At 49.4% G+C, this 27,668-nt stretch overlaps 1 protein-coding gene across 1 annotated transcript in view; it reads right to left on the reverse strand.

The window, feature by feature from the left end:
* The window catches only part of ARHGEF2 (Rho/Rac guanine nucleotide exchange factor 2), a 169,813-nt gene extending 148,456 nt beyond the window's left edge, over nucleotides 1-21,357 (reverse strand). The window contains exon 1 of the mRNA XM_084823678.1: nucleotides 21,265-21,357. The gene's annotated coding sequence lies outside the window, so the exon portion shown is untranslated. The remainder of the gene's footprint in view (nucleotides 1-21,264) is intronic.
* Between the last annotated feature and the right edge of the window lie 6,311 nt (nucleotides 21,358-27,668).

Raw genomic sequence — 27,668 nt, forward strand, 5'->3', positions numbered from 1 at the left:
CATATACATTAGCATGTGCAAATTTTGTGTGCCCTCTTTTGTCCTCTTTTTTGGCGATGCATAAGTGTCCACCCTACTGTGAAGCCTCAGGAAGCCCACAAGAGAGCACTTTGCTGACCGACCCCTGCAATGCTGGAACTGACCGTGGATGGAGGCGCCGGTTGTCGGCACTCACTGCCCTGTTCACAAGGCTATAGGAACAGTAGAAGCCCCCAATAGCTGAATTTCCATGTTAGGTTCTAGATCGGGGTGGGCCCTTCGGTGCTGGTGCCCCCCCCCCCGACACACACACATCAAAATTTGGTGGTGCATCAGCAAAGAAGTCAGCAGGCTAAATTTCGCCCTTTCAAGCCTCTGTATCAGTTTGCCGCCGAATTTCCCAAAGCGGCTGTTCATAGGTTGTACTCGGGTACACTGCAGCCAAAAGCCAAATCGGATATGCCAGTTACAAAACCACCGACAGGGAGAGGTTTATATGGGCTGTAGATCAGTGCCAGAGAATCATTTACAGAATTCAAGAAATCTTTGGAGGCACTGTTAGGAATTTAAGTGACTTGAAGAACACGAGCATCCGCGTGGTGTCGTGGCTAGCAAGTTAAGATTTGGACTGGAGAGTCGCAAGTTCAAATCCCCCGTCAACCACTAAAGCTTACTGGGTGACCTTGTCTCTTAATCTAGTCTCTTGAAAATAAATAAATAAATCCTGAGCACCTGCTTTGCATGCGGAAGGTGCCTGGTTCGACCCCCAGCATCTCCAGGGAGAGCTGGAAAAAATCCTTCCTGAAACTGTGGAGAGTCACTGCTGCCAGTCAGTGCTGAGAATACTGGGCTAGATGGACCCATAGACTGATTCAGTATAAGGCAACTTCCTATGTTCTCTAATCCAGGGGTCTCTAAACCAGGGCCCCCCGTGGGCACCTCCAATGGATTTGAATATACCCACAGCAATGAATACATATGAAATGCATACCGCTTTCTAGCAGTTATATATAGGCTTCAACAAAAGTGGACCGTATATCCAAATTAGTATCCATTTGAAGCTGGTGTCTGTCTATATGCCACCCACTGAAATATTGAAAGCGTTGCATTATAGGAGGTGAGTGGTTATCCTTCCAATGTTGTAGTCTTGTAGCTGTCAAAAGGGCGTGGAGAATCCATTTATGCTGACCATTTGTTAATTTCCGTGAAGCATGTAAATAATTTAAAAGAGTGTGTACATCAGCGAATATTCAAGGCTGATCCAGTACAAAATTTATCCATGTAATAACCTCCTCTCAAAAAGAAAACTTCTGGACTTTGCCAAAACATACGTTTAAAAGAAGGATTAGCTCTATTGCACCACCAGCAATTAGCCGAATTAGACAATCCCTTATTAAAGAGACGTTGCGGTGTCCAATAGATACAAAACAAAAGTTTTTGCTGAATATGCACCCCAAGATCCATAGAGGCAGCAGATAGATGCCAAACCAGCAATCCACTGATTAGGCATTTTGTGGTGGTGCCCACAGCAGTTTCTCAAATTCCCAAATGTGCCCACAGGTCCAAAAAGGTTGGGGACCCTGCTCTAATCTAACCTACCTCGCAGGGCTGTTGGAGAATGAGGAGAACCAAGATGTTCTGAACTCTTTGGTGGAGAGGTGAGCAGGGCGTGGGGTGTGGGATAAGAATATATAGGGTTTGTAGCAGGTGTATACAACTTCCATTATCCCCCGCCAGCACAGCCAACAGACATGCTGGCTGGGGGTGATAAGAATGGTAGTCCAACACCACGGTGGGGAAGCCTGGTCGATAGTATACTGTCTTTATAGGGTCTCTTGATGGTGACAAGGCTTAGAATGGAGAGGGGATGAGCTGAGAAGCCAAAGCGAATGAACTGTTTTACATTCCAAAGGGGTTTGGGTTTTTTAATAAGCCAATATGAGCTCAGAGGACGAGGGTGATCTCAGAGCCAAATCAGGGCTGCATCTCCACATTGCAGTTAGACCGTTACCATAACCACCGGTGCCCACTGGTGTCATATGTACCAATAGTTATGATAATGGTATGATAACGGTATAACTGAGATGTGTAGATTCAGCCGAGGTGCCCCTTGCTCTCTCTCTCTCTCTCTCTCTCTCTCTCTCTCTGCCTCCCCCATGATAATACCTTTGGGGAAGGAAGGCGGTTTCAATGGCAAGAAAGCACTTTTAAAGAATTCAGCAAAGCTACACACCGATTTGTGTATATGTTTAAAACAACAACCCTGTTACACACTTGGAAAAAGCCTTTCAACAGTGTGGTAGGAGTGGGGGGCGGGGGAGATTGGCTCAACCCCAATTAAGGAGTGGGGGGGGAGATTGGCTCAACCCCAAGTAAGGAGTGGGGGGGAGATTGGCTCAACCCCAAATTAGGAGTGGGGGGGAGATTGGCTCAACCCCAATTAAGGACTGGGGGGGAGACTGGCTCAACCCCAATTAAGGAGTGGGGGGGGAGATTGGCTCAACCCCAAGTAAGGAGTGGGGGGGAGATTGGCTCAACCCCAAATTAGGAGTGGGGGGGAGATTGGCTCAACCCCAATTAAGGACTGGGGGGGAGATTGGCTCAACCCCAAGTAAGCCAGGGAGAGCTCCCCCCAGGGCAAATTGCGGCCACAGGAGTGGGGGGGGATTTTTGTTAGTACAGTGGCAAGGAAGGGTTGGCTCCCCCCCCCCGCCCCAGGCGTTCTGTGGTTCTAATCCGGCTCCACCCACCCACCCAGGGCAGAAATCGGTGTTTAGAACGACACTTCCATTAAAAGCTAAAAAACATGTAAAGTAATGAGTAGCTTGGCCCAAGACAGCAACGCCATGTATTGAACAGTGAGTCCAGTTTAATGTGGGGAGGACCCTATGAAATTATATTTTGGAGTATGGTTTATAGGAAAGGGACATGCACAAGAAAAGTTAGGATATCAACCCCACCTCCCAAAATAAGAGGCGAAACCTCAAACCAGTGCTTCATGATACTTTACGCGCGTACTTCGCCTTCTGCTCAAAACCTGCTGGAAGTATGGATTAAAAAAAGCTACACTGGATGGCTGATGCTTAAAATTAAATGCTGCATAAACTTAAAATAGCTATTGTGGGCTTAAAGATTTTTCTAAAACCGCATTTGTGAGTGTTTGGGGTATGCTGCCATTCCTTTCCACACACACACGCACACACTTCAGCCACACTTTAACCTTGCAGTGAAACACACACAGCTTGAGCACGCCGCAGTGATTGACTCCCTGACTGTAAGAAAGCTTTCCCCAAACTAGGGGAAACCGATGTTTGGACTAGAAGTACCATCAGCCCCAGGCAGCATAGCCAATGGTCAGAATGCTGGGGGCTGTAGTCCAAAAGATCTGCATTGCACCACATTGGTGGGGAGGCTGCTGTAGGAGAATACGTGAGAAACCAAGTAGGAATGGGGAAGTTTTACATGTTCTTATATCCTTTGACCTTGAACGAGTGGGAGGATTAGCGTGGATTTGCAAACATCCAAAAAAGAAAAACCTTCCAAAGAAAACGAATGCAGAACTGAAATGTGGGTCAGAGAACTTACTATGGGTTTATCCGGAACAAGTGTGAACTATTAATAAAGAAAGGTGTACCTCTGAGCACCTGCAGAGTTCGTTCACTACTGACAGCTCCCCCCACCCGCCACATGTCTGGGGTGTCAATGTGTGTGTGGGGGTTAATTCCCAGGAAGCATGCTTAGGGAAGGGACCTTATGTGATAAGAAGCGGGTTTAACAGAGATGAGAACCTGTGAACCGCCTGATGTTCTCAGACTACCGCTCCTATCATCCCTGACCATTGGTCATGCTGGCTGGGGCCCGCCGCGGCTTGAATGTTCAAAATGGCCGCCAGCACACACCGCAACCCACCGTGGCTGGGCGGCTGCGGTGATGATGTGAACTGGCGCACTCTCTCTCTCAGCCTTGCCTACCTCACAGGGCTGTCATCAGAACAAATGGGGAGGGGAGAGAGAGAAGAGAATCGTGTACACCATCCAGAAACCCTTGGAGAATGACATGGATAAAGACAAAGATCTACAAGCACCGCTACCCCCTTATTCCAAATTTGCAAGGGCCATCTGGGATTACCTAGTGGCGAGGAGAAAGCCAATCTGCACATGCTCGGGGGCAATGTTTTCTTTATTACACCTCTCAGATACCACAACTGATCTTTGTGGCGTTCATTTTGTCAGCAGACTACACTCGCGGAGGACCGCGCACTCCCTGGCTGTTCGGTTCGATAGCTAACGACGTTCGGAGCCAGTCTCTCTCTTAATACCCGTTGCTGGGGGCAACAGCATCACCTTCTGTCCCTGCTTATGGGCTGTCCAGAAGCATCTGAATGAAATGGGAATTTGGGCTAGATAAAGGGTGGGGAACGTCTTTCGGCCTGAGGGCTGGATTCGGTGGCCATGTTCCACTGGGGGGTGGAGCCTAAGGCAAAGGGGCGTGGCCAAAGGCAAAAGGGATGAGGCCAAAATGCAAAAAAAAATACCAGCACATTTTAGCGTAACGTTCTTAATGCCAATAACTCCGCCTTCGGAGAGGCATTTCACCCTTTTAGAATGGGGGGGGGGGACTGCGCCGAAGCCGGGAAACCATCAAACGATTGGTGGTTGGGAGACAGGAGGTGGGACTAGAGAAGGGGGCGTGGCCATCTGGAGCACCTTGGAGGGCTGGATTTGGCCCCTGAGGTTCCCTGCCCCTGATCTAGGTGGACGTTAGGCCTGCTCCAGCAGAGCAGTTTTATTATTTAGTTATTATCACATTTATATCCTGCCTTTTTTTCTTCAAGGAACCCAAGGCTGCTGACACAGTCCTTCTCCTCCGCTCCATGTTATCCATACTACAACCCTGTGAGGTAGGCTATGCTGAGAGTAACCGACTGACCCAAAGTCACCCAGTGAGCTTCATGGCCGAGTGGGGACTAGAATCCGGATCTCCCCAGTCCAACATCTAACCACTACACCACACTTTATAAGATCTTGTTTATTTATAAAGATTTAGATCAATTCATGGTAGTTAGAAATAAGAATGGAGCCTCTAATGTTCCAAGGCAATTTGCCTCCAAGTAACAAAAAGCCAGGGGCCGGACAACCGGGAAAGGCCATCACCACCTTCCGAGTTTCCCGGTTGGGGTAGGAACTTCCAACTGGCTACTTTCGCAACTAGAGTGCCGGACTATGTAGGCCTTTATGTCTCATCCACCAAGACCATTCTTAGCTCTGGAATGGCTCCGATAAGCCTCCTCTCGTATTAACCATTCTGCATAAGGGCTCTTCCAGTGACAAGTATATAAACAGATCAGGAGTTTAACAAAAACAGCCCCCAAACCAAACACAGTGTCAGGATTGTGCCAAGCTGAACTCATGATTCTTGGTCATTTGTTTTACATTTCTATAATTCCTTTGTGATGATGACAAAATCGTAATAGCTGATTCTCCTTCCATCCACCCGCAACAGACATATACACAAAGACTTCCTCCCTCTTGGCTTGGCTATCTCCCCCCTGGCGCTTTGCAGCATTCAGTGTTGATCTGGTTTTAAGTCAGAATTTCCCTCAAACATCTCGACTGCTGGAGCACCATTTTATTCCGAATATAAATTCGAGACACATGCCATCTTAACATTACATTCCAGAGCAGCCTTCCCCAACCTGGTACCCGCCAGGAGCAGGGGACTGCAACCCCAACCAACCACAGCCTGTTGAGGATGGTGGAAGCTGTATGTCATAGAATCATAGAACAGTAGGGTTGGAAGGGGCCTATAAGACCATCCAGTCCAGCCCCCTGCTCAGTGCAGGAGTCCAAGTCAAGGCATCCCTGACAGGTGGCCGTCCAGCCTCGTCTTGAAGGCCTCCAGTGTGGGAGAGCCCACCGCCTCCCTAGGGAATCAGTTCCATTGTCGTATTGCTCTAACAGTCAGGACGTTTCTCCTGATGTTCAGCCGGAATCCAGCTTCCTGTCACTTGAGCCCATTATTCCGTGTCCTGCACTCTGGGATGATCGAGAAGAGATCCTGGCCTTCCTCTCTGCGACCACCTTTCAAGTCCTTGAAGTCAACACATTTGGGGGTGTTCAGGTTGGGAAAGGCTGCTTAGAGTAAGAATTACTCTTACTAATAATAACGGGCACCGAGACTCACCCTTTGGACCTTTGTACAAATCGCTATTCGGGTCACGCCTCCTGATTGGGAGGGTGGAAGCTGCAGAGTGGTGAGTCATGCACAGATGTAACAGGCACTCATAGGAATGTCGGAAGCTGCCTTAGACTGAATCAGACCATGGGTCCATCTAGCCCATTATTGTCGACACTAGAGCTGTGTGCAAATGGCCTCTTGAAATCCTTCACCCTATCTGCCAGCAGAGGGGGGGGGGGCACAATTTCACTGAATTTCTCTAGGGGAAGAAATTCCAGGGGGCTTTCTCACAGAGAGGGCGCACCATTGGCAGGGGTTATAACACAGTTTCTTTCCTTTCTTCTCTACAAGTTTTTGTTTTTCGTACTGCCACCAGCAGCACGTGGGTTGACAGCCTGGTCACCATTTGGCATCCTTCACCATGCCCCATACCTAGTGTCATTCAAGAACACTGTGTAGGAGTGGGGGTAGGGTGAAGGGGGTGGGGGCTGAAGAGGGCCAATGGTGGTGAAAATTTGGCAGCGGCCAAGTGCGGTGTTTTTTGTTTCTTCCTATTATAAATCCCTCCGCTGCTCTGCAGCCTCCCAGGTTGCCTGCACTTCTTGATCTGAAAAAGCCGCAGGGGAGGAATTTCCTCTTGATGTCTTCCACTGGGCTTTAAATTAAGTGTGGGGAGCTGAGGAGGCTACAGGCTGCCAGATGAGCGTACAATGAAGAACAGGACACTCGCACACACACTCCTCGGCCACCTCATAGTCAGGTAAGCACAAGGACACTGAACCCAACCCGTAAGAATTTATCCAAACTTTTCTCCTCCTTTGAATTTCTTTTCTAAATCAATTTCTTTTCTATAAAATTGAACGAGAATGGTCGAGGGGGGAAATGTGGGAGAAATTCTGGGCACGGCCCTAGTTTTGCATGCAAAGCTCTACCACTGTGCAGTGTGTCCGAATCAGGAGAAATTAAATTATCCACTTGCATCCAATGGAGGAACACAGCACAGACACCCATCCTGCAGAGTCGAACTGGCAGGAGGAAAGACCTGGAGAGTGAACGACGTGGAGACGCCCCAGGAAGATCTCATCACTTCATTGATCGACTGAGCACACCGGCAGCTCTCTCCTAGGTGCTGCTAGTAAGGATCTCGTGTTGCTCCAGAGGGCAGGACTGAAACGACTGCGCAGAAATGGCAAGGAAGCAGATTTCAGGGAACATTAAACTTGGCGGCCTCCAGCTGTGTGGGACTACAACTCCCACTATGCTGGCTGGGGGTGCTGGGAGTTGTAGCCCAACACATCTGGAGGGCGCCAGATTGGAGAAGGCTGCATTAGAAGACATTTAGAGCGCTCCTTGGAGCGCTCCTTTAGAGTTCTGACTGGGGAGGGCTGAAACCCAGAGCAGATTCACTGCCCCACATCGGTGGCTTCCGCATTCAGTGCAAAGCATTTGGCTACCTCAAGCAGTAGCTGGCTACATTCCTGTTTACCAGATGCCATGCTGAATATTCCGTGGCATCACTGCCCTCTCGTAACGCCGGCAGCTTCACACGACTTGTCAGGTAAGGGGTCCCCGTCTTCTAGAATGATTTCCTTCATCTTGGAAACATTGGTGAACACTCTGCAGAGCAGAAGTAAGCAACGTCGGGGGGGGGGGGCTGGGGGCCGCTTTCCACCACCGCAGCTCCACCCGCAGGCCACGCTGAATTTGGCGATGCAGCAGCGGCAAAAAATATCAGTGGTTTGCCGTCGAATTTTGGAGGCAAGCTGCCAGTTGGGGGGGGGGGTGCAGCAATGGGGGCACGCAAGGAGATGGGGGCTACATTCAGTCCATGAGCCACGTATTGCTCACCCCTGGTGCAGAGAGTAGCAGTGGAGTCTGTGGGGAGTGTCTTTGGCAAGGGGAGGAGAAATGGGTCTGCTTGAACAGGGTTTGGGGTTCTAGAGGAGCCTGGACGACTCACTTTACTTTTCATATTGTCATCGGCCCCTTTTTACATCAGCTAGCATAACACAGAGCTGTTGCACGACTTGCATTTTGGAACTACGCTGACATTCTTTTGGAACTGCACATTTTGGGACTGGTTTCACTTAAAAAAAAACACCTAATAGCATCAGAGAACAGGTCTACAATGTTTGGAAGATCTGGCGATTGAGCGGAGACAAGACCTGCACACTGTGCTGTCCTAGATAGACCTGGACTCATACAAATGTATCGGCCTGGTCTACCCTTGTGTTGTTTTCAGTGGGTAGACATGGTCTGCAGACAATGTCGTTCTACTGCCGTTGAAATCCTTCTTCTTTCCTTGGCTCCTTTTGACCTCAAGAAAGAGAAGCCCCATCCAGGCCTCCGGGAGGAAAGAGAAATCAAAACTTGCCGTCTCTCTTAAAGCTATGTACACATATACATATATCACCACCTCCTATAGCTTTTAATAAATGCTGCTATATTCGACTTCAGAATCTACCCCCCACGACACACTCACACACACACACACACACACAAACACAGCATTTCCCTGAGCATGCATGCACGCGCGCACGCACACCATCATGAGAAAGCATAACAATACTGGACTACCCTGCAGGGTTGTCATATGCCACTCTAACTTCCCCCTCCCCCGAGGAAAATCGGTATTATAACACTGGGCTACTTTGCAGGCCCGTTGTAACCCACACTCTCTGAGCCACAGGCCTGCCTCCTGCAATATGGGTATAAAAATGATGGGTATACATCGGCAGGGTAATTTTTTTTAATGTTTACAGACTAAAGTGGGGGTGGGTGGGGGGAACGGGACAAATTTTAAGTTAAGACCTGAGTTAGAAAGATCATGAACTGCTGTCTTTACTCCTACCTTTTGTTTTTGGGTAGACACATTACTGCCCGATCACAACTGCAAGGAAAGCCTGAATTTGTTTTTTATGGGGCAGCCCTCCCGAGGAAAGACCCCCCCCCCCCGTTCTCAAAAAAAAGGCTTTAAAATATACCAGGAACCTCCTTCTCCAGAGCGCGGGTGTGTCAGTCATGACTATGACTTCATTCATTGGCTAAAAAAAATTAAAGGCAGGAGCAGTCTAGTTACAAGGCAGAATGTGCAGTCCTACAAGGACTAGAGACTTGCTGCTTCTTTTTTAAAGTGAAGGCTGGGAATTTGGGAATGATGGATTATTCGGGGGGGGGTTGTCCCCCTTACCCTCCCTACAGATGGCCATGTATGTTTCTAGTGTATCTTGTAACCAAGTGAACAGGCACCCTGGAGAGAGACTTTTAATTGGTGTCAGAAAGCAGATAGCAGAGTGAACAAACGCAACATACAGAATAGAGCAGCAAATAGAGCCAACCTGTTGCCCTCCAGATGTGTTGGACTACAGCTCCCATAATCCCGATTCAGTATGGCATATGGAGGGGCCTTATGGCTCCCCCTTGAGAGAATCTCATTCGCCAGATTGATCACCAGCATCCATTTTCAAGCACCCCTGAGCTTTTATCAGCCCAACAACAAAATCTTCCAGCTGAAATCCAGCCCAGTGACACAAGTGCTAAGAAACCCATAGCAGGTCTGATCAAACCAGCCCCCCAGCTCTTCCAAGTTTTAGAGGGTGGCCAAGGCATCGGTGTTGCAATATGAAATGTGGGTGGGGGAACGTGCCAGGCAAGATCAGAAGAAGTATATAATAAAACTCTCACTTCTGCAGGAATGTAAACACTCTTGAAGCCCAGCCTGTTGGGAGAGCAAGGAATGTAAAAAGAAAGAAGATATTGCCAGGGGAAGACAAATGGAATTTGGGAGGATGCAGGACTAAGATAAGCTGGGATTTTCGAGCTGCCTGGCCTATAGACTTTGCCTTTATGTGTTGTGTGTGGCTTAGCTCGCTTTCTTGAGCTACCTGGGCAGACAGGTGCATTACGCATTCCTGCCGGCATGGCATAATCTTCAGTGTATTGGGATTGGATGTGGGAAGCCAGGCTTAAATAATGACTCAGCCACGAGGCTTCCTGCGTGGCCTTGTGCAACTCCTGATTCCCCAGCCTAGCCTACCTCACAGGGACGCTGTGCAAAATTTCTTTTTGAGAAATCATGGAGGATGGGGGAAGTGCCAGATGACTGGAGGGGGGCGAATGTGGTCCCTATCTTCAAAAAGGGTAAAGAGGAGGAACCTGGGAACTACAGACCAGTCAGTCTGACATCAATCCCTGGGAAAATTCTGGAGCGGATGATAAAGGAATCCATCTGCAAGCACCTTGACAACAATGCCGTGATTACTCGAAGCCAACATGGATTTGTCAAAAACAAGTCCTGCCAGACAAATCTGATCTCATTTTTTGATCAAGTCATCTCCCTTGTGGACCGTGGGAATGCTGTAGACATCATATACCTCGACTTCAGCAAAGCTTTCGACAAAGTGCCCCATGATATCCTGATGAGCAAACTAGCTCAAAGTGGGCTAGATGAAACAACGATCCGGTGGATCCACAGTTGGCTACAGAATCGGACTCAAAGAGTGCTTCTCAATGGGACCTTCTCAAGCTGGGGAGAGGTAACGAGTGGGGTACCGCAGGGCTCAGTCCTGGGCCCAGTGCTCTTCAACATCTTTATTAATGACTTGGAGGAGGAGGTGCAGGGAATGCTGATCAAATTTGCAGATGACACAAAATTGGGCGGGATAGCTAATACTTTGGAAGACAGAAACAAAATTCAAAGTGATCTGCATAGACTGGAGCGCAGGGCAGAAAACAACAGAATGACATTTAATAGGGATAAATGCCAAGTTTTGCACCAAGGAAGAAGAAACCAAATGCACAGTTACAAGATGGGGGATACGTGGCTCAACAACACTACAAGCGAGAAAGATCTTGGAATTGTTGTCGATCACAAGCTGAATATGAGCCAACAATGTGATGTGGCTGCAAAAAAGGCCAATACTATTTTGGGCTGCATTAATAGAAGCATAGCTTCCAAATCCCGGGAAGTACTAGTTCCCCTCTACTCAGCACTGGTTAGGCCTCGTCTGGAGTACTGTGTCCAGTTCTGGGCACCACACTTTAAGAAGGATGCAGACAAACTGGAGAGGGTTCAGAGGAGGGCAACAAAGATGAGCAGAGGACTGGAAACAAAGCCCTATGAAGAGAGACTGAAAGAATTGGGCATGTTTAGCCTTGAGAAGAGAAGACTGAGGGGAGATAGGATAGCGCTCTTCAAGTCCTTGAAAGGTTGTCACAGAGAAGAAGGCCAGGATCTCTTCTCGATCATCCCAGAGTGCAGGACACGGAATAATGGGCTCAAGTGACAGGAAGACACATTCCGGCTGAACATCAGGAAAAACGTCCTGACTGTAAGAGCAATACGACAATGGAACCGATTACCTGGGGAGGTGGTGGGCTCTCCCACACTGGGGGCATTCAAGACGAGGCTGGACAGCCACTGTCAGGGATGCTCTGACTTGGATTCCTGCATTGAGCAGGGGGTTGGACTCGATGGCCTTGTAGGCCCCTTCCAACCCTACTATTCTATGAATCATTGATTCTAAGGCTAAACAGTTCCTCTGAACTCCTGTGTGTAATAGAGAAACTGCTTCTTGTTCACAATCTAGATAACATGGGGTGATGCTATTGCAGCGGCCAGCATCCCCGTAGTCCATTCCCCACACATCAATGGCCAAAATGAGTAGCTCCCTTCCAGTTGAAAGCGCTGTGACCGGAGAGGAGTCATAGCAATACAGGAAACTACCTTAGACTGAATCCAGCCATCGGTCCATCTGTCCCTGTATTGTTGGCACAGACTGGCAGTGTTTCAGGCAGGAGTTTTTCCAGCCCTACCTGGAGATGCTGATGGGGATTGAACCTGGGACTTTCTGTATGCAAAGCAGGGCCTCTGCCAGGGCTCACAGGGACATAGCCTAGGGCACTTTTTTATTAGCAGGGTCTGCCACCACCCTCAGACTTCCCTGATCCCTCTGAGCTTAGCTGCAGTCCTCATAGCAGCTGGGAAGAAAGGAATTTCCCCAGCAACTATCTTGGTCCCCCTTGTGATGCGAAGTATTGGGGGGTGGCCTGGTCTTGAATGCGCAATTCGGATCGCAATTCAGATCGATTAGCTTTACCAAAGACCTGCTCTGGGATGAGTGAAACTGCTAGAATTGGTTTGTTGGTATGGAGCAGCTGCCAGGAATGCTGGCTGCTCCTTGTGGGTGTGGCCATGGGGACTAGAGAGTCCCCATGAGGAGCGCCTGCATTTCAAAACTGCCCACTGCACCACTGGAGATGGCCGCAGATGACAAAAGTACAACCTTACAAGGCCGGGTTAGAACTGAGAGATGTTCTCGTAAGAAGCAAGGCAGGATCCCTTCCTCCCTCCTTCCATTCACACACCCAGTTTTTGCTCAACGCTGGTGCATCATACTTGAAAAATCCCAATCAAAATCTTGGCAAGATAAACAGACCATGCAGATAACAGACGCCAGGAACCTTCGGCATTCCCTATTCTTCCCCCCTAGATTTCCGAAGCATTCTTTTCCTGCTTCTTGCAACACCAGCACACCACACTACGCTACCACCACGTTCGTCACCCACACCATTCTCTGCACATTGTTGCTGAATTGTTCATGCCATGTGGGATTTTGGCCCCGTGCTGACACATTGGCCTTGTTAAACCCTCCCAACCTTCAGCTATGTGGGGGGGAGTGTATGGATGGCATGCAGACATGCGGTGGACACTTTTTGGAGCCCAACTTGCTGCTGCCAGTGCATCAAAATGGTTAGCAACTAAAGGGACTTTTTGCAACCCCAGTGTCATCAGGGTCACATCACAGGAATCATCTTCGCCCATCAGTTGTTTTCCGGGCCAAATTCAAGGTGTTGGTTTTGACCTTTAAAACCCTATATGGTTCCGGCCTAGCCTATCTCAAGGAGCGCCTCCAGCAACACCAGACAGGCCGCTCAACAAGATCAGCCTCGGATGGCCTTCTCTCTGTCCCATCAGCCAGGACAGCTAGGCTGGTGAGGACGAGGGAGAGGGCCTTCTCTGTGGTGGCCCCCACTCTGTGGAACTCCCTCCCTAGGGAACTCCGCCATGCCCCCTCTTTAATGAGCTTCCGCCATGCATTAAAAACATGGTTGTTCAGGCAGGCATTTGGGGTGGGTTAGGGTATTTTAGAAATATGATGCTTTAATGTAGAATTTTATTGTTTTAAACTGTTTCTATTATTGTACATTGCCCAGAGTGGCCGGGTGACCAGCCAGATGGGCAATTAATAAATTAAAAAAATAAAAAAATAAAATCAGAAATGGAAAACAGGGCGCTGGTGTGCAGTGGGCTATCATATAATTATCCTATATTCCAGCCGTCTATGACCTGGTGTCTTCCAGACATGTTGGACTACAACCCCAATGGTCATGGTGGCTGGGGAGGGTGGGAGTTGTAGTCCAACACATCTGGAGAGCGCCAGGCTGGAATATTCTAACTCCAATTCAGTTCTCCAAGCGCCGGCCACATGGAAGAGGGGGGCGAAGGTACAAACAACCCTGAGGCGTGCAAAAGTGCAAACAATCTCTAGGGGGAAGGGGAACTAAGGAGGCAAAAAGCCCCCCAAACAGCCCAGAATGTTGACTGACTGTTTGGGGAGGGAGCACAGAAAACCAGGGTGTGGGGCAGGAATGGAGTGGCATGGCTAGAATTCTGAATGGCAGCGCTCCACACTGCAGTTCTTTTTAGCCCTTTGTTGTTCTGTATTATCCCTCCCTTCCCCTTTTTTCCCTTCCCTCTCCTTCACCTCCCTTCCTTTTGTTGTCTTCCAAATGGCCATTTAGATTCTAAGATTCTTGTGACAGGGAACCAACCCTTTAAATATAAATATAATCAATACATCACAATATAGTTTGTATTTCTTTCTTCTTCTTTTTTTTTTTTTTGCTTTTCCCATTAGGTAACAGTGCCCAAATACACCCTGTATAACATTAATAAAAGGTAAAGGTGTCCCCAACCAGTCGTGTCCGACTCTAGGGTGCGGTGCTCATCCCCGTTTCTAAGCCAAAGAGCCAGCGCTGTCCGAAGACACTTCCGTGGTCATGTGGCCGGCATGACTGAACACCGAGGTGCACGGAACGCTGTCACCTTTCCCGCCGAGGCGGTGCCTATTTATCTACTTGCAATGTCTTGCTTTTGAACTGCTAGGTTGGCAGGAGCTGGGACTGAAGACGGGAGCTCACTCCGTCACGCGGCACTCGGGTCTCGAACTGCTGACCTGCCGACCTTCCAGTCTGCAGTTCAGCATCTTAACCACTAAGCCACCGCAGCCCCTATATAACATTAATAAGGGATATATTAATTCATTAAGTTTTGCTTTTAGCACAGTGACAATATTTTAATAGTATATTGTTGGTATTGTTGAAGGTTTGAAGCCGCTTTAGACTGTCACACAATGGGTCCATCTTGCCCAGAACATCTCCTCTAACTGACAAACGTTTGCCAAAATCTCCCAAGGTCAGAAAGAGGTCTTTTCCCGTCTCCTGTGACCTGATCCTTTTTAACTGGAGCGGTCGGGGATTGAACTGTAATGCTTTAAATGGTAAGTTCCTTGGGGCAGAGCCCTGCCAGATTTTTGTGCACATGGATATGTGCCATGTCTGTTCACGGCGCTGTATAAACGATACAGAGAGAATTTCGAAAATGCGGCCACCCAGTTCAAATGATGAATGTGTGGCAACCCTAGCTAATAACATAGCTAATACGATTTTCACATCGTTTTACTGCATGCTTCCCCAACCTGGCGCCCTCCAGGAGTGTTGGGCTACACCTTCGATTGTCTCCAGCCAACACGGCCACTAGGACCAGGCTGGGGAAGGCAAGACACAGCTCTAGCCAGGGGCTGGTCGTCTCCAGTGCCACACCAACCTACCCAGTCACTGAGGTCCCCAGAGGGCATGCTCCTGGTGGTTCCACGTGGACCTATGGCCTGACTGGAGTCCACCCAGAGAAGAGCCTTCAGTGTGGTGGTCCCTTCCTATGGAACTCCCTGCCTCTGGAGGTCAGGCAGGAGCCAACACTGCGTTGTTTCTGGCACCTCCTGAAAACAGCTCTTTTCCAGGAAGCCTTCCTTGAGAGACCAGCCAGGGTTTTTATTGAAATTCTGATTTTTTTTTTCCTGTTAAAATAAATAATAGTAATTTTTAACATGGAGCCTTATTCTTTTATCGTATTTGTATAATTTATTGTTCACCACTCTAGAATCTGTCCAGATATGGAGCGGTATATAAATGCTGCAAATAAATACAACGAATAAATAAAATATAAAAATGCAGGAAACAGCAAGAGGGGAAGGCACTTATGTGCCCCCAAACAGCAGAGAAAATCTCCTCAGGTGACTCAAAAATGCATTCTAAGACAGAAGAAGCATTGGAAGGCTTCTTTCTGACACATTTGGAGAAAGTTATGTGGCCCCTGAGAAAGGACATTTTTTTTCCGAAACTCGTTGGGCAGAATAAAGGTTTTTCCAGGCACCTGAGAATATTTTCTCTGCTTTGGGGGGGATATAAAAATGCACACACAAAAATCCTTAACCCCATACTACCACCACACACACACACACACACACACAAGGATGCACAGAGCTGAGGTTAACACCAGGATTTCAGTCACCCGAGCAACCAGATTTGCATTTCTAAAGACCCTTCACAGGCAAACATTGGTACCCATTAAGAAGTAAATGAGTTCCAGACTCAGGTCAGATTAGGAAGAGAAGAGATGCATTCACTAGCCAAGCAAGGGGGGGGGGTCTTCTCTGGGAATTTGAATCAAATGGATTTGCACTCTGTGTGTGTGCCTGTGCCTCCTTCCTTGACCTCAAAACATGCCCACACTACAGAACAGAGCCATTCACCAGAGGAGACCCAAACTAGTTTTAAACACTGGCGGACTAAATTCAGTCTTGCTGGGGTCCCTTTCCCCCCTAAAATCCAACCATGTGTGCCTGTATGTTTAATTGCATACTCAGGACCTCTCCGCGACTGTTCATTGGAAGGACAGATACTGAAGCTGAAGCTCAAATATATTGGCCACCAAATGCGAAGAGAAAAGTCAATGGAAAAAAGGCCCTGATGCTGGGAAAGACTGAAGGCAAAAGGAGAAGGGGACGGCAGAGGATGAGATGGCTAGATAGCATCACCGATGCAATGAATATGGACTTGAGCACACTCCGGGAGGGAGCGCAGGACAGGAAGGCCTGGCGTGCTATGGTCCGTGGGGTCACGGAGAGTCGGACACGACTGAACGACTGAACAACAACAACATTCTTGTGTCAAGCAATCCTGAGCCTGCTGCCCGGTGCTTCAAGAACACAGACCAGCCTTCTCCAACTAGGTGCCCTCCACATGCTTTGGTCTACAGCACCCAGCATTGCTGCCCATTGGCCATGCTGGCAGGGGCTGGCAGGAACTGAGCAGGGGGGTGGCAGAGCTCAGTGGCAGAGCCCCTGCTTTGCAAGCAGAAGGTCCCTGGTTCGATCCCCGGCATCTCCAGGCAGGGCAGGAAAAATTATTTTGCTGCCAGTCCATGTTGGCAATACTGGGCTAGGTGGACCAAGGGTCTGAATCAGCATAAGGCAGCTTCTGACCCTCCTAAGCCCCAAGCCTCTAGAAGGCTGAGAAAGAAGGTGCCGCCAGTCCGGCATCCGTCCCAAGAATGCCAAGCAACAAGCCGGTACAAGCATCCAGAGAGCTTCAGCTCTTGGGTGGTATGGAAACGTAATAAATAAATGAAATAAATTAATAAATACAAGACAGTCCATTGGACCTCCGGTAGTGACCCCAGTCGACCAACCCACCTGGATTTAAAATGACATCTCTTTTGTCAGACCACCTTGGGTTGGTGTTTTGGGCTGGGTTGGTTTTGTCAGACTCGCGCCTCCAGGATCTACAGCAGGCATGTCTAAAATTACAGCACTCGCCTGATGTGGTAAAAAACAGATTAACAGGGCCAAACAAGTACCCAGAAGCCACCTACTACAGGACAGGCCCAGGAGACAAAACAACAGAACTCCACTTGTCGTCACTTACAGCCCCCAGCTTAAATCACCGCAACGCATCATCGGGGACTTGGGACCCATTTTGGAAAATGATCGTCACCGCTCACAGGCAGTTGGCGGAAGGACTTTACTTGCATACAGACCGCCTGCCAATCTCAAACAGCTGCTCACATACAACAATGGACCATCCCAAACCCACAACAATGCCGGAACCCGGCTTTGCAACCAACACCACCGCCAGGTCTCTCACCACCTCTGCCCAGACAACACCATGACTGGACCGAACGGCTGCAAACACACCGCCAAGGGGTCATACCACTGCACGTCCTCAAACATGGTATAGACCAACCAGTGTCAGATATGCCCTTCTGCCACGTACATAGGCCAAACTGGACAGTCCTCATGCAGCAGCTTAAAGGTAAAGGTAAAGGTGTCCCCAGCCAGTCATGTCCGACTCTAGGGTGTGGTGCTCATCTCCATTTCTAAGCCGAAGAGCCAGCGCTGTCCGAAGACGCTTCCGTGGTCATGTGGCCGGCATGACTGAACACCGAGGTGCACGGAACGCTGTCACCTTTCCCGCCGAGGCGGTACCTATTTATCTACTTGCAATTTCTTGCTTTCGAACTGCTGGGTTGGCAGGAGCTGGGACTGAAGACGGGAGCTCACTCCGTCACACAGCACTCGGGTCTCGAACTGCTGTCCTGCCGACCTTCCGGTCTGCAGTTCAGCGTCTTAACCACTAAGCCACCGCGGCCCCATGCAGAAGAATAAATGGGCATAAATTCAACATTAAAAAGGGGAACACCAACAAACCCACAGAGGAGCATTTCAACCTTCCAGGTCATTCGGCAACAGACCTCAAAGTGGCTGTCTTGTAACAGGGAAACTTTAGAGGCAGAATTCAGCATGAGAGTTGACATTCATCGTTAAGTTTAACACCATGAAATTTGGCGTGAACAGATCATCTGAATGACCAGGTCATTACGGTGTGTAGAGTCCAAGTCATAAGAACATCCGAAGAGACCTGCTGGATCAGACCCAGGGTCCATCTAGTCCAGCATTCTGTTCACACAGTGGCCGACCATGGGAAGGAAACCCACAGCAGGACAGGAGCGCAACAGCACCCTCCCACCCATGTTCCTCAGCAGCTGGTGCACAGAGGCTCACTGCCTCTGGTACTGGACGTAGCACAGAGCCATCAAGACCAGTAGCCATTGATAGCCGCCACCTCCAGGAATTTGTCCAACCCCCTTTTAAAGCCATCCAGATTGGTGGCCATCACTATGTCCCGTGGTAGCGAATTCCATAGTTTTACTCTGCGCTGTGTGAAGAAGTTCACTTTCTTTAATACTGTAGATGTCTCATTAAATTGAAATGGAATGTTTGATTTCTACCTGCCTGTCACTGAGTCTTCCATCTAGTTTCTTTCCATTCCTGCATCTGACGAAGTGGGTTTGGCCCACGAAGCTCATGCCTTCGTAATAAAACTCTGTTGGTCTTTAAGGTGCCACAGACTCTTATTGTTTTCACACCACACACTAACACGGCTGCCCTTTTTGGGTTGGTGTAATATGCAATCTTTTGAGTTCCACAGAAATGTATCTATCTGCATTGAAAAAATCAGGAGGCAAATCTTGAAAACTTATATGCCAAACCAAAAATTTCCAATAAAAGATGTATTGGTTGTAAAACTTTGTCTCGTCTGTTCTCTGGACCCAACACAGTCACCACTGTCTACAGAACCACCATAACCCCACGGGCTCTGGCAGAAGGGATTTATTACGGGCTGGCGAGCCTCTTTCAGCCCAAGGGCCAAATTCAGTTTTGGAGAAGATATCTCAGGCTGCATTCCAGTGGTGGGAGGGGCCAAAATACCAGCATACTTTAGCATAAAGTTCTTACTGCCAGGAAGGAAGCCTTTCAATCTTTTTGAATGGGGGAAACTGCAAAAGCTCGTAAATCAGCGAACTTGGGGGGGAAGGGGGCATGACCAAGGGATGGGGCATGTCCAACTGGGGAACCCCAGGAGGGCCAGTTTTGGCCCACAGGCCTGAGGTTCCCCACCCCTGGTTTAATAGGTCAGCAACCCTTAATGTTGGAGCAGCCAAGCTTCCAAGTTACACAGAGCTCTTCAGCAGGCAGAATTTTAAAAAATGAGCTAACATTTGCAGATAGCAGGAGAGACCGCTGCGATGCTACGCTCAGTCTTGGCCAAATTGCTCTTGTGATAGCCTGCAAAGAGGACAGAAGCGAGCGTACAGAGTACAAAAAAATCAAACTCTTGCCCCCAGGGAGTTTGATAATGTTTTCCGCTGCTTCCTCGGCAGAAAGAGAAGACCCCTTTTCCCATGATTATTTATTTATAGCACTGAACTTGCGATGCAAAAGCATTTAATACAGGAGGCTCTTATGTACAACACCCAGTGCTCAGCGTCATCTGGCCAGGACTGACAAAATCATGGGGGATAAGACCTAGTGCAGAGGAAGCTGCCTTGTGCTGAGTCAGGCCCTGGGTCCATCTAGCCCAGTACTGTTGACACTGGCTGGCAGCAGCTGCTCTCCAGGGTTTCAGGCAGGAATTTTCTCAGCCCTACCTGGAGATGTCACTGGGCCTGAACCTGGAAGCTTCTGTGTGCAAAGCAGGGACTCTGCCACTAAGCTGTGGAGCCTCGTGATCCAACAGAACTCCTTCTAATGTTCTTATGATATGTTACCCCGTAAAACAGCCCTTCCCCAACCTGGGGAACTCCCACGGAGCATGCCGGCTGGAGGCGATGGACACGATAGTCCAATATTTTTGGAAGGTACCAGTTGGGGAAGGCAGCCTTAAAACACCTGGACCACCTGTCTTTATTTACAGTTCAGGTGCTTAAAGAGTGGGCGCCCCCCTCCAATTTGTCAGTGTGACAGATACATTTGGGGGGGGGGGAGAAATAGGCGATTCCCTGGCTCAGATGCCCCACCCCTGCTCTTTTAGCCTTGCTTCCTATCAAACCTTGAAAACAACCACAAAGTTACCCTGTTTAGTTCAGTTTCGTTGATTTATATGCTGGTATAGCTCACAATAAACATCACAATATAAACGGCTCACGATAAACCTGAAGTTACCAAAACAAAACTTCACACTTAGGGGGGCGGGAGTGACAGGACACAACAAGGCATTCAAATTTCTCCCTTCCCTCCTCCATTGCTTATGGTTGATGCAAAAGTGTCCCACGCCCTGGAGGGGAAGCTGACCATTTCCACGGTCAGTGTGGAGAATAATGGAGGGTGCCCCTAAGCATGTGCAGAGTGCATTTCCCTCCACACCAAGTAGCCATATCCCATGATCGTATCACTGGGTTTAGGGGACAGACCTGCAAAGTCTGAAGTTGCTGCTCCAGAATTTCAAAAACCATGCATTGCCCTGGCCGGATCCGGCCTCAGCACGTCATATGCCACCTTTATAGATTCTCAAGGCAATTAGAGAGGAAGCAGCTGCGTGAAAATCCCCAGACAGGGCAATAAACCAGACTCGGGAGGCATTAATAGCAAAGAGAGTCATGGGCGACCATTCAGGAGGGAGTCACAGAACCAGAAAAGTCGCAGACACACCATCACCCCTCCAAAATCCATGCTTACATTTCTCAGAGAGACATACTCGTTCTCAAGCCTCCCTTCAAGGCGAACTTTCTGACATAATTCCAGGAATCAGGGCGCAGTGCGTTACTCGTCGATGACGGGGCAGGCACTCTGTCCATGCTCATTTGGGCACTAACATTGCTTCACATGCCCCGGGGCTAGGCTTGGGCACTGAAAACAGGGCTGGGAACAGACTAAAAACCCTGGTTTATCGTTGCCTCAAAGCAGCCCTCTCAAGAATCAACAAGGCAGTGCCTCTGAACCCATGCAGAGTGCCACCGACAACCAGCTGAGCATAGAAAGCCTTCCGGGACAGGTGCCGGGGCTTCCAGCTGCCCCCCCACGCCCAACCCTCCCACTCTGAGCCCGGGATCGCTGGCATCTGTAGAGAGAGGGGGACATGATCGAAAAGCACGACGTGTTTCACGGAGGAAAGGCAGGAGAGCAAGCAAAAAGCATCCCCCCAACTCACCTCTTAGCAAATAGGCGAGCCGCTCCCAGAGGCTCAGTTCCTCAGCTGCCACGCGTGCCCCTTTGCACAAGCCCCCTCCCTCTTCTCCTCTCTGCCCCAGCCTCCTCGCCTGACACCAGATAAACCAGGAACCACAGGCTCCGTTGAGATCCTCCTCGGAGTTAACCCTTTGCCCTTCCGCCGGGTGCCTCTTTGCTCTCGCAGCCAGCCCTGATGGGCAAACTGCCGCGACTGCAAACGGTGTTGGGTCCATCCCACTCCCCTCGCATTCTCCGGGGTTTCATCTGGGTGCCCAGGAAACGCTTTCGGAGCCGGCAAAAGGGGAAGTCATAATCAAAGGCGAGAGGTCGTCTGAGCATGTGAGAAGCACTCAAATGGCTCAAGCGGGACAGCCAAAATCATATACATGGCTGGAGGGGAAGAAAGAGAGAGAGGGAGCCTTCCTGGCCACAAAGGGTTCACACCCTAAGAATCTGGCATTTTCAAGCAGTCTGCCTTGATCCTAGATGCAGTTCTTCGGTCTCACAACAGCTCCAACAAACATCTCCCTGAATTGTTAAAGTTCCAGTTTCTCTCATTTCTATTAGCACCTAATTTGTTCTGGTTCAGAGTGTAAGCCCCTTAGGGGCAGAGACCTGATGCTGTGCCGCAAATAAGAAAAATTATTATTATTATTATTATTATTTTATCCTCCTCCTCCTCAAGGCTAACATTTGCTGGGGAACTTAAAAACAATGTACCCCTGAGAATGCGCAGACTACGCTCCCTTGCAAAGGAAAGCAGCTTTTTAAAAAATGGACCCAGGAACAAAGTGTCCCTGAACATGCATGCATTGCCTCCTCTCCCTTGTGAAGGGAACCACCTTTTTTCCAAAAATGGACCCAACAACAGAGTGTTCCTGGGCACGTGCAGAGTTACCCCTCGGCACAGATGCAAGCATACATTGCTGAATATGTAACCCTGAAAACACTCTTTTCCTCCCCGCTGGCTCTCTGTCGACACCTGGCCAGGAGGGTGAAATTCTGGCTGGTGCCAGGAAACACTCAATTGCCAGCCACATTAAAAATTATGCTCAGAGGCATTGCTGCTTATTCATTCATATGTTCCAGAAACTGAAAAAATACATGCCACACACAGAGGAGGACAGGGTTCTGAACGGGCCATGCGAGGTAATAAGGTACCAGCAACTTCACCTGGCTGGGAGGAAATCTCCCTGGAGAGATAACGCAGACCACAAGCGCCCTGTGCTAACAGAGGCGGGGCAGGCTGAGGCAACACAGCTGGATCAGGGCTGCAAGTGTCATTTTAAGCCCTCACCCTGTGCGCACAAGCACGCATGAGCCCTCATGCACACACGTGCGCGCGCGTCCATGCGCTGAGCAGGGTTAAACTCTTGATTGCTGGGGAGAAACTGGAGGAAAGAGATTATTCTTCCTCTCTCACAATCTTCGGACAGTCTTCCCTACCCTGGAACCCTCCAGAGGTGTCGAACTGCAACTCCCATCATCCCCAGCTGTGCTGGGGTTGTAGTCTGACACCACTGGAGGGAGCTGGATTCAGCAGAGCCCTAGAATTCTCGGTCTCCCAGTGAAATTGCCAGATGGGCAGGTGGGTGGCTTGGGGGGGGATTAAAAGGGGCAGGTGGGATTCAAAATACACCTTCCAGGGGTGGGCGGGCCGATACTCCAAAAATATTTTAAAAATTCCCCAGATGGCCACACCCCTCCCCTGGCTCCACCCCTTCCCCCAGCCATCAGGTCTGGTGGTTTCCCAGCTGTTGTGCAGTTTCCCCCCCTTCCTTAAAGGCTAAAATGCCCCTGCTAAAGCTTTGTTACTGGCAGGAAAAGCTTGAAGCTAAAACATGCTGGATTTTTAAAATTGTATTTTGGCCCCTTTGCTTTTGGCCCACAAGATGTTGTGATGGCCACCAATTTGGAGGGCTTTAAAAGGGGGTTGGACAAATTCCTGGAGGAGAAGGCTGCTAGTGGCTACTGGTCCTGAGGACTCTGAGGCTGGTCCTCCAGCACCAGAGGCAGTGAGCCTGTGTGCACCAGTTGCTGGGGAACATGGGCGGGAGGGGGCTGTTGCGCTCGTGCCCTGCTTGTGGGTTTCCCGTGAGCAGCTGGTTGGCCGCTGTGTGCACAGAACTCTGGACTAGATGGACGCTTGCTCTGATCCAGCAGAGCTCTTCTGATATTCCTAAGCCCACCGCTGGAATGCAGCCCCTGAAAGCTTATCCGAAATTGCATTTGGCCCTCCAGCTGAAAGAGGTTCCCCACCCGATACAGGGATACAGGATGATGTCTTATACCTGGTCAGACTATTTAGCCATCTAGGGTCAAGGTCTCCGGCGGAGAAGGAACCCTCCCGTGACCTACCTGGACCTTCTCCATGCCACAAAGCTACTCACCCCCTTCCTTCTGCCCTGTTTAACTGCCTCTATTAAGCCATTTGTGACCTGCCTCCCAGGGTGAGTCCCCAGTGCTGGGTCTCACAGGAACATCGGAAGCTGCCTTAGACAGAGTTGGACCCTTGGCCCATCTAGCCCAGTATTGTCGACACTGACTGGCAGCAGCAGCTCCCTAGGGGTTCAGGCAGGATTCTTTCCTCTTCCTACCTGGAGAAGCTGGGATCAAACCTGGGACCTTCTACACGCAAAGCCGGTGCTCCGTCACACTGAGCTGTGGCCCCTCCCTGACTTCCCTTTTGCCATCTGCTGCCTCTTTAAACATTGACTCTCTGGCAGCCTTTAAAGCAAACAGGTGCCTCCTCTGGAGACCTTTGTGCAGCCTGGCAAAGGTGGCACAGCACCAACCACTGGGCTGCTATCTCCCAAGCAAGGCTCAGCCCCAGATTTATTTATTTATATATATATATATATATATATATATATATATATATATAAAAATATGAGAGAGAAAGGTTTCTTTCTTTTTAACATTTTTAAACATTGTAAAGACCTATGGCTATACAAAATAAAGTGTATATGTATATATATCAGCTCTGCTCAGGATCCTGCATCCGTGATAATAAATGGGGAGTGTCTCTGAGTACATGCAAAGTGCTTTCTTCCTTCACAGCTGAACAGCTGCAACCAGCCACCATCCCGGAGACTAAGGGGTGCCTCTGAATATGGGTGGAGTGTGCCACTAACTTACGTCAATCCATCACACAAAAGCCTGGGATTAGGGAACAAAGATTCTGTCTTAAATGCTGCTATGCTGCGGCAGTTTTCAGACTCAGATGGAATCCCCTATTCTGAACGGACATGATCCAGTTAACTGGGGCTGCACCCCGATGGGGAAAAAACAGAATTTAGTTGCACAGCTCACAAGTCCCTGTTCACTTCAGTGGGATGTGCACCTTGAACTTATGAATGTTTAATTCAGAAGTAAGCCCCACTGAATTTAACGGGCTTACTTGCAAGTAAGCGGGCCCATAGGATGACAGCTTTTGTCAGGACTAGCGCTTGCTGAGTTGGGCCCATCGATGTGTGTGTGGAAGGGCAAGTCTGTAGAAAGCTGGCTTAGTGGAGAGGCGAAGGCACTCTGCATGAACTCAGAGACACTCTTTTCATGTGTTCTCGGGTTGAACTGCTTGGAAAAACAGATCCCATGGCACATTCTAAAGTTTGACTCTAAGCAAGGTTTTTTGAAGAATCAAAGCTGCAGTGTGAAAACCATCACCATCGTCATACTAGGACCACACAGAAGACATCTGCATTTTTGTAGCATGATAACCACGCATAGGTAACTCCCAAAAGGAGGGAGTGCTCCTGCAAGGAGCAAAATAATTCAATGATTGGTTAGAGCCGGGGTGTTGAGTAGCTTTTAGCTTGAGGGTGGAATTGCATTTTGGAGCAACTCTCAGAGGTCAGAGGAAAGGGGGTGGGGCCAGGGAGAGGAGGCATGGCCATCTGCACCCCTGGGCCAAAGCCACCTGCCCACAGAGGAGGCTGCCAGTCCGTCCACCATGATGAGGGATTTGTTGTTAAGAACATCACAAGAGCCCTGCTGGGTCAGACCAAGGTCCATCCAGTCCAGCATTCCATTCACACAGCGGCCAGCCAGCTGCCCACGGGACACCCACCAGCAGGACAGGAGCACAACAGCACCCTCCCGTCCATGCTCCCCAACAATTAGTGTACACAGGCACCCTGCCTCTGGCACTAGAGGGAGCACAGAGCCATCAGGACTAGTGGTCATCAATAGCCTTCTCCTCCATGAACTTGTCCACTCCCCTTTTAAAGCCACTCAAGCGGGTGCCCATCACTGCATCTCCATCGTTCTCCATCGTTCTCCATCGTTCTTCCATCATTCTTCTGGGACATTCTGCCTGCCCTTTGCGTGGTGTGCAATGGGCGTATTCTGTCACTCCCGGTGCAGCATTCCCTGCTCCCTGGAAGCTGCGGCCTGCCGTATCTCTGCGTGATTCATTTGTGCTGGGTTTGCTGAGGATGGTGGCTCACACAGAGAGTGGGCGCCTTGGAAGCCAAGTAAATCTTACCCTCACGCACATCAGTAACAAACCTCTTCAGGTGTAAGCGCCACCTGTCTGCGTCATATATAAAAAGGTTAGTATTCAGACCACCTGAAGGTCAACAGCTCCCCCTGCTGGATAAAATAACACATATTCCAGCTTTCCCTAACCTGGTGCTCTTGAAACATGTTGGACTACAACTCCCATAATCCGCCAGCCAACTCAAAATTGAGAGCATGTAATAATACTGGCTGCAGTAGAGGCTGTTACAAGGTTACTTTGAGATAAATGCAAGGAACAACTGCTAATCACACGTAGGACAGCCCTCCAGCTGTGCTGGACTACAAGGCCCAGCATTCCTACAGACTGACATGCTGGGAATTGTAGTCCAACACATTAGAAGGGCACCATGTTGGGGAAGGCTGACGTATTAATTTGGCCAGTAGGCCAGGCTGGGCAACCTGGCGCCTTCCAGATGTGTTGGATTACAACTCCCACAATCCACAATGCTGGCTGGGGTTGATGGGAGTTGTAGTTCAAACAGCTGGAGGGTGCCAGGTTGGCTACTGCAGCAATAGGCAACTGGTGCAGCAATCAAACTTTCACCAGCTTTACCGAGGCGTACTGCTACATGGGAGATTTTGGATGGTATTAAAGGTACCACCGAAGCACAAGGAGACAGAAAGACTCATGGGTCCCAATCCCTTCTCCATGAGGCTTGTGCAGGAGAACTTCCCAGTGGGTTATTGGGCCCCATATTAACTAAAGAGTAGGATGGAGGTGTCATTAGTTCACACGGGGCCTAAAAGGGTTGAGGCTACTTGTAACACAGTGCCGTCGCTCAGTGGTACTGGTAGAGGCCCTTCTTTGCATGCTACAGGCAGGGCTGGGGAAGATCCCTGTCTGAAATCCTGATGAGCACCTGCAGTCACTGTAGACCGGGGATGGGGAATCTCCAGCCCACAGGGGTTCCCTATCCGGCCTGTGGAGCCATCATGGATTCCTTCGGGAAGCAAGGCTTGGCAGAGTTCAAATGTCCTGGGTTCAAATTCCACACCCTCTTCCACTGGCATGGCTCTGCATTTATTTTTTTTTTACTCTCCATTAGTTTGATTTGTACCCTGCCTTTCTGCCAAGAAAAATGGCACTCGAGGCAGCTAAGAACCTGGGCAAATATTATTTATTTAGAAACAAATACCCCAGGTTTCTATCTGCAGCCCTACAAGGCAGCTTACATGCAAAAATTCACTATCGGCATCACCTGAACAGGCAGACGCACAGGTCACCTGGCAACAGTCTTGCCCACGACGAGAGCAAGATGTATTGTACTTCTATTTAAACTGCAATGATTATTTCTACATTTGCATCCACACACAGATATTAGCATACGCACTTTTTATACAACTCTCATGTCCTCTTTTTTGGCAGTGCATATGCGGCCACCCTACTGCATGTCGCATTTAGTGGGAGACACACAGCTGACACGTGGCAATCACACCTCCGGGCTAGACGGGCGAGTCGGCCTTTACACCGCCTGGTCTGGTGGCTGTTTCACAAATGATCCCTGGATGCCGGTCAGTGGGGCGGTGAATCCGCTCTGGGTTTCAGCCAGAACTCTAAAGCAGCTCTCCAAGGTGCTGAACCCTATCCCCCAAATGGATCCAGCACCTTGGAGAGCTCCTTTAGAGTTCTGATTGGTTCCGACTGTAACGCGGAGCAGATTCACCGCCCCACTGATCTCAGAGCCACCAGCTTCCACTACTAATGATTTCTTCCCAACCTGTGAAAACAGACTTCAGGGCTTCCACCGTCCATAGTCGGGTGCGAAATAATGGCTGGCGGGGGGCAGATGTATACTTAAAATTAAGGAACAGGGTGTCTCTGAGCACGTGCCCGGCCCAGGAGTTCATCTCAGCATGAGCACT

The sequence above is a fragment of the Heloderma suspectum genome, chromosome 17 (assembly GCF_057233095.1).
Source record: "Heloderma suspectum isolate Gila_16-S chromosome 17, 16-S_ref, whole genome shotgun sequence".
Taxonomy (NCBI): domain Eukaryota; kingdom Metazoa; phylum Chordata; class Lepidosauria; order Squamata; family Helodermatidae; genus Heloderma; species Heloderma suspectum.